Here is a 12,153-nt window from a genome sequence, read left to right as displayed (position 1 = left end):
ATTGGTGCTAGACTAGCTGAGGCCAGGATTTCGAAAACTGCTAACCTTGTGGGGTTTTCTCATGTATAGGGGTAGAGAGTAATCCAAGAATGGTGGGATTGAGGAGAAACATCCAGTGGACGTAAACGATTTGTTAACGAAAAGGTGTCCAAGGAGGATGTCAACACAGGGTGCAGTCAAGCAAACTGCAACTGAATACTGGTGCTCCAACTAACATGTCCAAACACAAACTTGTTAATTCTTAGCATGGATGGGCTATAACAACAGATGACCAGTTTGAGTGTCATTGCTATCAACGAGAAACAGAAAGTTAAGATTCCAGTCGACAAAAGAGTTCAACAATGGGATCACTGAGTAGTAGAAAAATATGGTGGTCAGATGAATCGAAGCACAAGCAGCTAAATTGATGAATCCGCAGAGTTCAATATTCCTGCCGAATTATTTCAACAGCTAGCGAAATCTAAGCCATGACAAATTGCTGCAGTTCTGAAAAACCAAAAAGATTCAACAGGCCAATACATCGCTGTCTCTGATAAAGTGGCCATCCGGTGTATGTAATCTGGAACACCCATTGTTCCAGTGATTGCAATGTTGAGATGGAGTAATTGACAATGTAGGTAAAGGTAAAGTCCCCTGGTGCAAGAACCAAGTCATAACTGATTTTAGGGTGTTGTCACATTGTGACGTTTTTCTAGGCAGACTGTTTTTGCGGGGTGGTTTGCCATTGCCCTTCCCAGTCATCTTTTACCCCCCACAGCACTTATTTTACCGACCTCGGAAGGATGGGGGGTTGAGTTAACCTTGAGCCGGTTACCTGAACCACACGGGGATTAAATCTGCAACCTTCAGGTAGTGAGCGAGAGCTTAGAACTGCATTTCTGCTGCATTAACACTCTGCACTCTTTTTTTTCCCTATGCAGGTCGTCATGTTAACATGAAGGCAGTTAATCAAATTTTTCTGAACAGTAAAAGGGTGTAAAAATTTTTTTTTAAATTATCAGAATTAGAGCCTTCCTCACATCAATAAACATATGTGATTTAAGGCAGCTTCACACCAGCGCAGGCGCAATTGCGCACGCCTTAGTGCAACTTTTTTGTATGCATATTGGCGATTTTACCGTACCTTTTCTGTCCGCAGGCCATGTTCCTTTGTGCACGGGACACAAACACGCACCACTTGAAACGCTTAATTCGTGGAATGAGTTCCAGATGTGTTCTCTTTCCAGCAGAATTGCATAGTGTTTCACGTATCTCCTTAAGTATTCCGCGTGTATTTCTGCACTCCCCATTGACTTCTATGGGGACCTTTGGTGCGCAAACACACAGAAAGGTAGAGCTGCCCATAATTTCAAGTTCTGCCTTTTAACATGAAAGGGCTTCATATAGTCAAAGTGCTACACAGTAAAAAGGAAAATGAAATGTGCTAAGACTTATGGAAGTGTCAGTTCTGAGACACTCTGCAAATGATGGAATAAAGTAGTATTTTATAGGAGCAGTCAGCAGTAGTTTTATGGAGGAGATGACCTATAGCCAGGTGCTAACCTGATGGATTGCCCTCAATTGAGGACTCTTTCTGCTTGTGTCAGCAAACTGAATTCAGCCGAGAGCCATTTCATCCCCCCAACCATTTGTTTGTCTTCACGTTAACTTATAAGGACTATCCAATGTCAGGTGTCAGACAGTAGAGAGCCTGATGGAAAACATGTGTCTGTGGTTTTATGGACAGAAAAACTCACTTTATTCTTTACAACACTTATTTCACTGCAGATGAGAGAAACAAGAGCTTGGCCCTTATTCTCTCTCTTCTCACTTTGCCAGCAGAGAGAGACGTATGTTACACAGATTTCCGAGAAGCAGCATAAGCTTTCCAAACAAAGACAAGTAAATTTACTTCTTGGTGTTTCTTGGAAGGAACTTTGTTCTGGTAGCTACATTATTACACAGAACGCAATCTTGGGGACAATCACAATATACAAAAAGTCACACAACTAGATTGCTAGAGTGACATTTCATACCGCAGGGGATGTGTTTGAAGTGCAGATCAAGAACAAAAAACTATAGGGTGGAAGTTATTAAACTTTTTGCGCCAAGTTTCTGTTGTGTTAAAGTTGTACATTTTAGCACACACCATCCTGTGCGGAAAAAAGTGCAACTTTTTTGCTTTTTTTATATCAGACCAGCTACTTTTTGAAAGGCGGGGCATGGCTGCCTTCATTTCCCGAAAGATTCACTATGCTTTACACCATGAACTGATGTAATTTATAGCTGAGATTTATGGCAGCTTGTAGCTGGCGTAGATTTCATATTTGGTACACGAATGGCCTGAAGACGTGCCAAATTTATTAAAAGGCTAACGCTTCTTGATATATTTGTCACACTTCACTCCAGCACAGTCTTTACTTAACCCCTTTGTGTATATTTTGTGCTTTTAAAGAACAAGGTACATTGCAAGAGACATAACTTTTAGGCGGAGAGGTTATCGTTCAAAATGAGTGAAAGTGAACGATAATTGTTCAGCCTAAGGGCAGCTTCAGACGATTGTATATCGCCCGGGTTTTTGCGCCAAGCCGATATACAGTGTCCCTCTCTGCAGGGGGAGGAGGCTGGAAGAGCCGGGAGCAGTGCACTGAGCTCTCTCCCCCTCTCCGCCCCTCGCCACTATTTGCAATGAGAGGGGGTGGAGCTAAGTTTTGAGATTTTGCTCCGCCCACGTCCCACCCCCTCCTATTGCAAATAGTGGTGGGCATCCTCCCCCTGCAAAGAGGTACACCGTATATCAGCCTCGTGTGAAAACCGATATACGGTCATCTGAATAAGCCCTAAACATGAGCCAATGACTGAATGACGAACAAGAATCGTTTGCTTTCCGCCCCTTGTTCATTTTAGGCAAGCATGAAAACCATCGTTGGCTCGTTCACTCAATTGTTCAGTCTTATACAGGGAGTGTGAAAGAGTGAGCGATGCTGAACGATGCTTCTTTGAACGAGCCAACGATGTATCTGTCTGTCTATATAGGCTGCATCCGAGCGAATGAACTAGAGGTGCACTTGTTCAAACAAGAATTGACTCATTTAAAAGGACCTTAGGTGGCTTTGAGAACAAAACATTGAAATTTTGTGATTAACTCCAAGCACTGATAAGGTAAGAATTGCCATCTGACAGGATTTGGCCCAGAAGCTGATATCGAGCATGCCATAGCGAATTGCAGAAGTCTTGAAAAATAAGGGTCAACGCTGTAAATATATTTAGTCTTTGCCTGAACTTTATATATTTGTCAATAAAACTTAAAAAACTTATTATATGCTTGGAATTGAACTTCAGTATACCATAGAAACATCTGACTAAAAGATCTAAAAATACTGAGACAGCAGACATTGTGAAAACCAAAATTTGTGTTAGTCTCAAAACTTTTGGCCATGACTGTAGATGCTTGGAATAAAGATATATAGCTATCCTAATAAGTGCTGCCACATTTGTCAACAAAAAGTACCAGCTAGGGTAAAAGTGGGGGTGTTTTTAGGGCATGGTTAGGGGTGTGGCTTATCACAGAGTATGATTTTAGTTTTGATTGCAGTGGCCACAATAGTAACAGTGTCCTCTCCTAGTGGCCCCAGTACTAATAGTGCCCCCTCCAGTGTCCCGACTAGTAATTGTGCCCCCTCTCAGTAGCCCCGATAATAACAACAGTGAACCCAATAGTAATAATGACCCCCTTAGTGGCCCCAATAATAGTAGTGCCTTCTCTTTGTGCCCTTTTCCACCCCTGTACCTCTGACCCGGCAGGAACCACACCATGCAGTACCTTTACTTACTCTCTAGCTCCAGTCTGACCACTGCTGAAGTGATCAGAGACTCTAACCGCTAACCAGTCTCCCCGGTGTCTGCACTGCGTACAAGATGTACATAAATGTAGAAGTCAGAATCTCTGATTACATCATCAGAGGCCGGACTATAATTTCATGTTGTGGTTGTTGCCAGGCTGTGTTCACAGCTAACAAATTATTTTTTACTCGCCACTAATATGGCCGGTAAAAATAAATACCAGCAACGGCTTTTGGATTTAATTACCAGCTGGGTCGTTGATCTACCAGACAGTTGGCAGCCCAGATCATAAACGAGAAATAATATATGGGCGAGACTAGATGGACCAATGGGGTCTTGGTCTGCCATTAACTTTCTGTTCTTCTATGACATTGGTAGAGTTAGCCACTGAAATATGAGAAATAATAGTCAGTAAAGGGGTTACATAATGTGGAGCTGCAATAGCAAAGCATCTGACCTCTCATCGGAGGGGTTTGCCGAAAAATGATCCGAGAAGTAATATTGATAAGCTTTTCCACAACATCATGTTTGTTTCAGGGCCAGAGTTGCTTAGAAGCAAGGGCAATGATTCTGTGTTTTAGAATCTACAGCAACATTAAACGGGAGAGTTAAAAAACATTGCTCCTTTCTAAAAACCAAGTGACCCCAACAAGCGAGGGGTTTCCCACTCAGTGCCCCGTTGGCAGTTGTGTGCACACGGGACGACTATCGCCTGAATTCGCTGTTTTCAGCGATGATTCGGACGATAATTTCCCCATGTAAAACATTTAACTGAATGTGTCTGAGCTACAATGCCTCTCACAACCCATGGGCAGCCATGATTTTGTGATCTCACGTGGACCTTTTAGAGTTTTTCTTTTCAATTCCAATTAGCAGAACCTAAAGTTAAAAAATGACGGTTATATATTGAGAAATACATATTACTTACCAAGCCTGCTAGCATGAAAGCAGTAAAACAAAAAAATAACCAATTAGTTACAATGGAATATTTTTCTTCTATTTACAACATTTTACGATACTAGCTATACGATACTGTAGTAATAGAAGAAGACAAGTAACACAATCAGTAAATGTTCCTGGTCTAAGAGTACAAGTAGGAAGTGCCGAAAGTTTCATCCCTGAATATACAGGATTTTATGGTATATTCCACTTCGCAGGTACTGCCAGGTTATAATAAAGTAACTCTCAATCAATTTTATATACTCGTCCTACCCTCCTGCTGACAAGGGCAACACTACGCCCAAATGGTTTGTGTTTATTACATTTATATGAGATGCTTGGACATATTTAAAATTATATAATCTCTAAAGCGGCTCCAAAGCGGAGCTTTAGTTCAGTGTATTTTACTGTTCAATAATAATATATTGCATACCTATACATACAATAAGTACGTATTATACAGAATGCATCATTACAATGCCCAAACTGATGGACAGAAGAGCAAACCAAATTGTAAGGCAAATTTCACATGCCAATATATGAAAGTCTGCAAAACTACAGTCATAGCAAAGTGTCAGGACCAATGGCGATGGCAGATGACGACACTTGGCATATAGTTATTTGTGTAAAGGGCCACATTTAGCAGTAAGAGGGGAAATCCTGAGCAGGAAATGTTACTGAAGGTCTTGGTTAAGTCATAAATAAATACAATGCAGACTAGGAATACAGTAACTTCAAATGTACTTACTGAATCGAGAGGATGTGAAAAACTCATTCACTCCCACAGAAATCTGAAGGCCCTGAGTTATACAGTATGGTCACAGCCTGGTGAATGCATCAAGACTATAAAAAATACACCGCCTCACAGAGAAAATGCCACAGCATGAAGAAATGTTCAAAAGGAGACAAAACTCAGAACACCAAGATAGAAGATTAAGTTATGAACAATCGATTATAATGTCAAACAATTGCACATCTCTTGTGGCCCAATAAAAACGGTGCTCAGTAAGCAGTGGGACCATCATGTTGGGTGATAGAGTCGTTATTACGATGGGTCATCAATCCAATGAGTGCTCAAATATTGTCCTGGTGTTGTGTTGACCATGTGGTATTGACCATAGTTCACAGTTCATCTTCATTACGAGGCTGTGGGAGAACGTTCGCTCATTGTCCAATTGTGTTCCATAGATTCTCAATTTGAGAGAGATCTGGAGATTGTGCTGGCCAAGAAATCAGCTAAACACCTTGCCAAGCATGCCTGCTGATGTTCATTGCATAGGGTCTGTGTTGTATTGCTTAAAAATGGTGTTGGGTTCGCCCTGAAGATATGGTAGCACGACTGGCTGCAGCACGTCATCAATAATAACGCTGTGCCATCCCTGTGCTCCAGATGCATACTGGAGGTAATTGGGTATTGATGCTGATGGCACCCCAAACAATGACTCCATGCTGATGAGCTTTGTGGCGCTCCAAAATGGCAGAAGGATCAGCCTGACTGCCCAGTTACCTTTAGAACCTCTTTTGGCAATCATCATTAAGGCAGAATCTTGATTCATCACTGAAGACCACACTGTGCCATTTGTCACATCAGCTAACTGGGGAGCAACTCCACTGCATGCATTCAGGATGATAGTGCGGTGTAAAGTACAGTCTTCACAAAGTACGGCTTGACCGCAAACCTGCTTTAGCTAGTCTTCAAGGAACTTGTCATCATCGATAATGGAGCATCCAAATCTGTCTGTACACGCCAAAGAATGCTGCCAGCTGTGGCTTGTGCAGCCACTACTTTACAATACTGGATAAGTCGATCTGTGCGTTCTATTGTTTGCCGCAATACAATGATGATGGCCAAATTCTCAAATTCAACCTGCAATCGTGGCATCCCCTTGAGTGTGGTAGCAGGTACTATGGAAGAGGTTGGGTGAAGCTGAGAGCAGTATACTGTGAGAGAGCCCTGGAGCCTAACCATGGAAGCAAAGCAAGCTCCAGTCAGTGGCCTGCTGTATTGTGGAAAGGTTGGAAGTCTTGCCACCATCGAAACTGAGTGCAATACTACGCGTACCAACAACTGTGATCCTGGAAGCACACTAGGCCTGCTGCCACCTAAAGAGACTGTACCCTGATCGCCTCAAAGGGCCGAGACTGTTGCCAATTTTGCTGCCAAGTAAAGATTATTACTGTTTACCGCAACGTGTGTTTCGTCTCTTAACCTATACACTGGGGGGGGGGGGGGGGGATCCACATGCAAATGCCCAGGACTTTATACTAAAGATGCAAATTAACTTAAAAGGGTTTTTTTCTGGTATTATGTAAATAAGGTTGGTCTCACATCTGTGTCGGGAGCCTCCTGCTGGAGGTTCCATCACAGATGCGGCTGAAAATACCAAAAGAAAAAGCGCTGCATGCCGCACTTTTTCTTCTGTCCAAAAGCCAGACAGCTGAGCGCAAAGCGGGCAGACCCCATTATAGTCAATGGGGTCTTCCTGGCGTAGTTCGGTTCGGCAGTGGGAATTCCCCCTTTCCTGCTCCCTGGACGGAGCAGAGAAGTGGAATCCACAACACAGATGTGAAAGCACCCTAAAAGCATATTAATTGCACTGAAAAAGTCAGTAATAATATTAGAAATCCTCGCCATCTTCAAGCTTTGTGCCTGCTGTTATTTAATGGAAATAAGAATGATGTTGCCATTCTCTGGTGGTGAAATGTTAGTGCAAATTGTAGTAAATGGCGGTATGATTCTTCATTATATAACGGTAAAGCGTTATTTGCCTATAAATGGAAAACCCCTTTAAAATGCATGCAAAAGCTAATTTTTTGGTTTTTGTCCTCTCTCCAGAGATGGGGGTGTTTGGGTGTCTCAGCTGGAGAAAAGCCAAGTAGTACCCAGCAAGCAGACACAAAATAAGTATATCAAATAGAAATCTGGCAACTGGTGGTGGAAATGATAGGTTAAAAGGTGGGAAAATAAAAGCGAGATTTTCCATTTTCATCCAGCAGACTATGAAGCCAACATAACCATTATTTCATGATATCCTCTTTAAACAATAGGACATTCTCCTCCTCCTAGCAGCAGGATATGGAAAAATCTGTTGCATGTGTTTATAGCATTCAGGGCCGCTTACTGAAACTGCTCATTGTTTGGGGTTTCCTGACCATTTGGTTTCCGATCAAATATAGCAGGTGCAATACCTGACCGCTCAGATGTATCAAATCACTGACTCGAGATCTGTGCAATTAGATTTTCAATATGTTGCAAAACTATTATATTTTAGAATAATACACAACTATTTAAAAGGCCCATACTGTTTAGTAAATAGGCAGGATATTCTGCTACTAGGGGTTGCATAATAGTACTGGTAGCATATATAAAAGGTCATTGCTCTCAGTAAGAAAATAAAAATAATCTTGTAGATATGATACCTTTCAACGGCTAACAAAAAGAAATTATATTAACGGCAAGCTTTTGAGCCTACTTGAGCCTATTCAATAGGCAGTTTCCGCTCCGACCTCTGTGTATTTACGGCACTGACAGCATGCGCACTCTCAGCTGATCAGTTGGGGTCCCAAGCGATGGACCCAAGCTGATCAACTATATCCTAAGGATAGGTCATCAGTAGTATTCTCCCTGGAAAACCCCTTTAACTTTTCAAATGTGAAAATACATTGGTGCTTGACCTATGTATCATGTTTACAGCTGCTCACTGGCAGTTTCAATGTTGCATCTCAGTACTGAAATTGAATCTCGAGATTCAACATGAAATGCTTGATGGCCTTTGCCATTGATGCTTCATTCTTCAGAACATTTTTTCACTACAATCTCCAGTACAACAATTAAACTTATATTATAACATGCCACAATGATGCCACGGGCTAGAAACATTCCTTGATTTGTCTTCAATATATCACTAACACGCAACCATTCTCAGTGGAAGCATGGTAGTACTCACTTTTATAATGTTCCAGAGTGGAATGTGGAATGAGATCACCCACCAATGTCAGGACCAACTGATATAAACAACTGCTAAGAAGTGCTCTAAAATACGACTTCTCCAACCTGCAGCTTCCCCAGACCTCCCATTACAGCAGTTTAATATGAACTCTTTTCCTCAAGCGCCAGCAAGTATGATGTCTATATTTTTCACTTCTACTCTGCAGGTCTACTTCAAAAGCAATGACACATAATCTAGTATTTTACCATCGGAATATAATAAAGTCTCCGTAGAGTCACATTGAGTCATTATTGTTATCCAGAATTAACATCACCTAATTTCTAACAGATGGGCTTTGGAATAAACAGTCCGTGTTTTCGAAAAGTCATTGCGAACAGCTTGCAGAAGAAAGAAGCAAACAAACGGGAAGAAAGCTGGTTTCGCGGCTTTGGGTAAACTCTCTGAAGATTACGTGACCTCTCCCCTGAGGTTTGTATTTGCTCACAGTCATGTTAGGATGTGGTATTGCTTAGTCACATTCATATTATTTTGATAAAAATGTTTATTAGTGCTTTTGTATATTCAAACAATGCCAAGATCTGGTGCAAGCCAGGGGAGCAGAGTGTACAAAGCACACTACATTTTCCATGTTATAAAGAAGTACTTCAGGCATAGACACACATGTTCCCGATTAAATGTAGAAACCCAGGATCAATCTCTGGATGCTTAACGCTCCGAGCCAGGAGATGGCAGACCTTCAAAAGAAAGCTAGGTTTCAATTCCAAGACTAGGAAGAGAATCAGGAGGATAAAGACATAGGTGTAGGCTGCCATTTCTTTCAAGATGGAACAGTTCAAAGTGGGTTCTGGGGTGTCGGCCAAGAAATTAGTTTAACTCGCTCTGCATTTTTCATTATTTTCTTGAAAAGTCTACTAGGATGTTGGCAAGGCTTGTTTTGGCCCTAATGCAATTGGAAATTTATGTATGGTTAAGTATGTGACATCTGACTGGAAACCTATAAACAAATGCAGGCCATGGACTTATTAAACTACTTTCTCTAACAGTCCAAAGCCAGAAGACAAAGCAACCAGCTCATGAATTATGAGTTACTTTGTAACAATTGCATATGGGATTAAACAATATTCCGAAGAGCAGTCATTGATCATCTAGTCAAGTGGTGTGTATTACTGATCAAATGCATGGTATAGAGAGAGTTAGAGGAGCGATACAGAGTATTTCTGATGATCGGAGGTGCTATGTATCACATTCAAGCTTCCCAAGATGATCCCTGAGTAGTTAAAGAGGATTTTAGAACAGCTGTCTAACCCCCTGTAGGTGTCCATGAGTCATCTTGTAGTGTTTGCACGGCTCTACATAGTATTTGCTACTATTGTGAACATATTATACTATCATGTATGTATTTTTTGTTCAAGGTAAACCTGCAGACTGAAACTGGCATAGACGTTACATGGCTGGTGTTTTCGCTAACCACCCCAATAATTTGCCTGTTCAGTTTGGTCGAACTAGTATGGTATGTCTATCGAGAGAGGGTAATTAGTGTTCGCCAAACTCTATATAAAACAAAGCATTGTACAGGTTAAAATCTGCCACTTCGGATCTGAAGTCTATGGCAAGCTTAAAGGGGTTGTCCCGCGAAAGCAAGTGGGGTTATACACTTCTGTATGGCCATATTAATGCACTTTGTAATATACATCGTGCATTAAATATGAGCCATACAGAAGTTATTCACTTACCTGTTCCGTTGCTGGCGTCCCCGTCGCCATGGTGCCGTCTAATTTCAGCGTCTAATCGCCCGATTAGACGCGCTTGCGCAGTCTGGTCTTCTCCCTTCCGAATGGGGCCGCTCGTGCCGGAGAGCTGCTCCTTGTAGCTCCGCCCCGTCACGTGTGCCGATTCCAGCCAATCAGGAGTCTGGAATCTGCAATGGAGCGCACAGAGCCCACGGTGCACCATGGGAGAAGACCCGCGGTGCATCGTGGGTGAAGATCCCGGCGGCCATCGTACTAAGGTAAGTAAGACGTCGCCGGAGCGCGGGGATTCGGGTAAGTACTGGACGGTTTGTTTTTTTTATAACATGCATCGGGTTTGTCTCGCGCCGAACGGGGGGGCTATTGAAAAAAAAAAAAAACCCGTTTCGGCGCGGGACAACCCCTTTAAGGGTACTTTTAGACAGGCCGATCTTCACCCAATTAATTGCTCGAAAGACCAATTATGGGTGACTGTTGGTCCTTGAAAACACAGGACCCAACAGAGCAGGTGAACGAGAATCGCTCACTTGTCAGAGTTGCTTGGTTTTCAGCTCACCTAAGAAGCAAGCGACTGTCGGCCCATTTAATCAGACAGTTGTTCATCTATGAATGACTGCCAGTTCACAGTGAATGGAGGAATATGGCTGGAAGAGATCTCTGATGCGTTCCGCCTCCATTCACTGAACATCTATTACTCCTATGTGAAAGCACAGGAGTGATAGTCATCCCATCTATCACTGTATTCAAAAGGGTGAGATGGGCAAAACTTGCATAGAAAAAAAATCTATTCATTGGAATGGGTTGATTTACACATGTGATTTTTTACTTGAATCGGCTGTCCAGAGTTTGAGAAGTCACTGCATGTTCTATTGTGGTTGAATTCTTAAATGAGATTAGGACGTGCAAATAGGCAGTGTCCCACACATTGGACAGTACATGGATGGGGTGTCCGTGCTATCCAGTGCAAGTTGCCACAAGAATCTCAGGTGCAATTTGCACTCGGCCATGTGAATGTGGCCTAAAGGTGTATTCCCATCTTGTAAAGGGATGGCATATTGCTAAGATATGTCATCACTTTATCACTATGCCACTGAGCTCTGGGACACCTGTGGGTCCTGAGAGAAAAGGGGTTGCAGCGCTCATTTAGCATTGTGTCCCCTTATAGGTTTTCCCTACATAGTAACACTCCTGGCCACCCAGCTGTGTGGGGGCTCCAGCATTCAGATGCCAACCAGTCAAAGTGATGGTCATATGTTGTACAATTACTGTGCAACATAGGAATAATCATATAAGGGCTGAGGAAGGTATAGTCACAATGCCAAATTCAAAAGTTAAATGCAGACCCTCCCCTGCAACCGATTAAAACTAACCAGCATGCCACCATACTATGAGGTGTCAGGGGTCATCCTACCCCCATAAAACTTTAATTACTAGATTTTTTGTTGCAGTAAGACATGAAACACAGTTGTCACTAAGACAAAAGGGTATCTATATTAAACTGCACATGCCCATCTCACCCGCAGAAACCTCCTATGGCAACAGCCAGCGTAGCATGGACCAATCCTTCTATTCCGATATGATGGAAAATCACTCATCGCACAATGATAAGTATTTCTAATTGTCAGAAATGCTAAATATCTTTAAACAAATGTCAGTACGGCTGCCTGGAAGCACACAGCCATGTATGTTGCGGT

The 12,153-nt window shown here is 42.3% G+C and overlaps 1 protein-coding gene across 1 annotated transcript in view; it reads right to left on the bottom strand.

Annotated features, from left to right (window-relative positions):
- The window catches only part of WWTR1 (WW domain containing transcription regulator 1), an 88,346-nt gene that overhangs the window by 26,767 nt on the left and 49,426 nt on the right, over positions 1–12,153 (bottom strand). The gene's annotated exons all lie outside the window — the stretch shown is intronic.

The sequence above is a fragment of the Eleutherodactylus coqui genome, chromosome 1, assembly GCF_035609145.1.
Source record: "Eleutherodactylus coqui strain aEleCoq1 chromosome 1, aEleCoq1.hap1, whole genome shotgun sequence".
In the NCBI taxonomy this organism is placed as follows: domain Eukaryota; kingdom Metazoa; phylum Chordata; class Amphibia; order Anura; family Eleutherodactylidae; genus Eleutherodactylus; species Eleutherodactylus coqui.
This window is presented reverse-complemented; position numbering and strand designations above follow the sequence as displayed.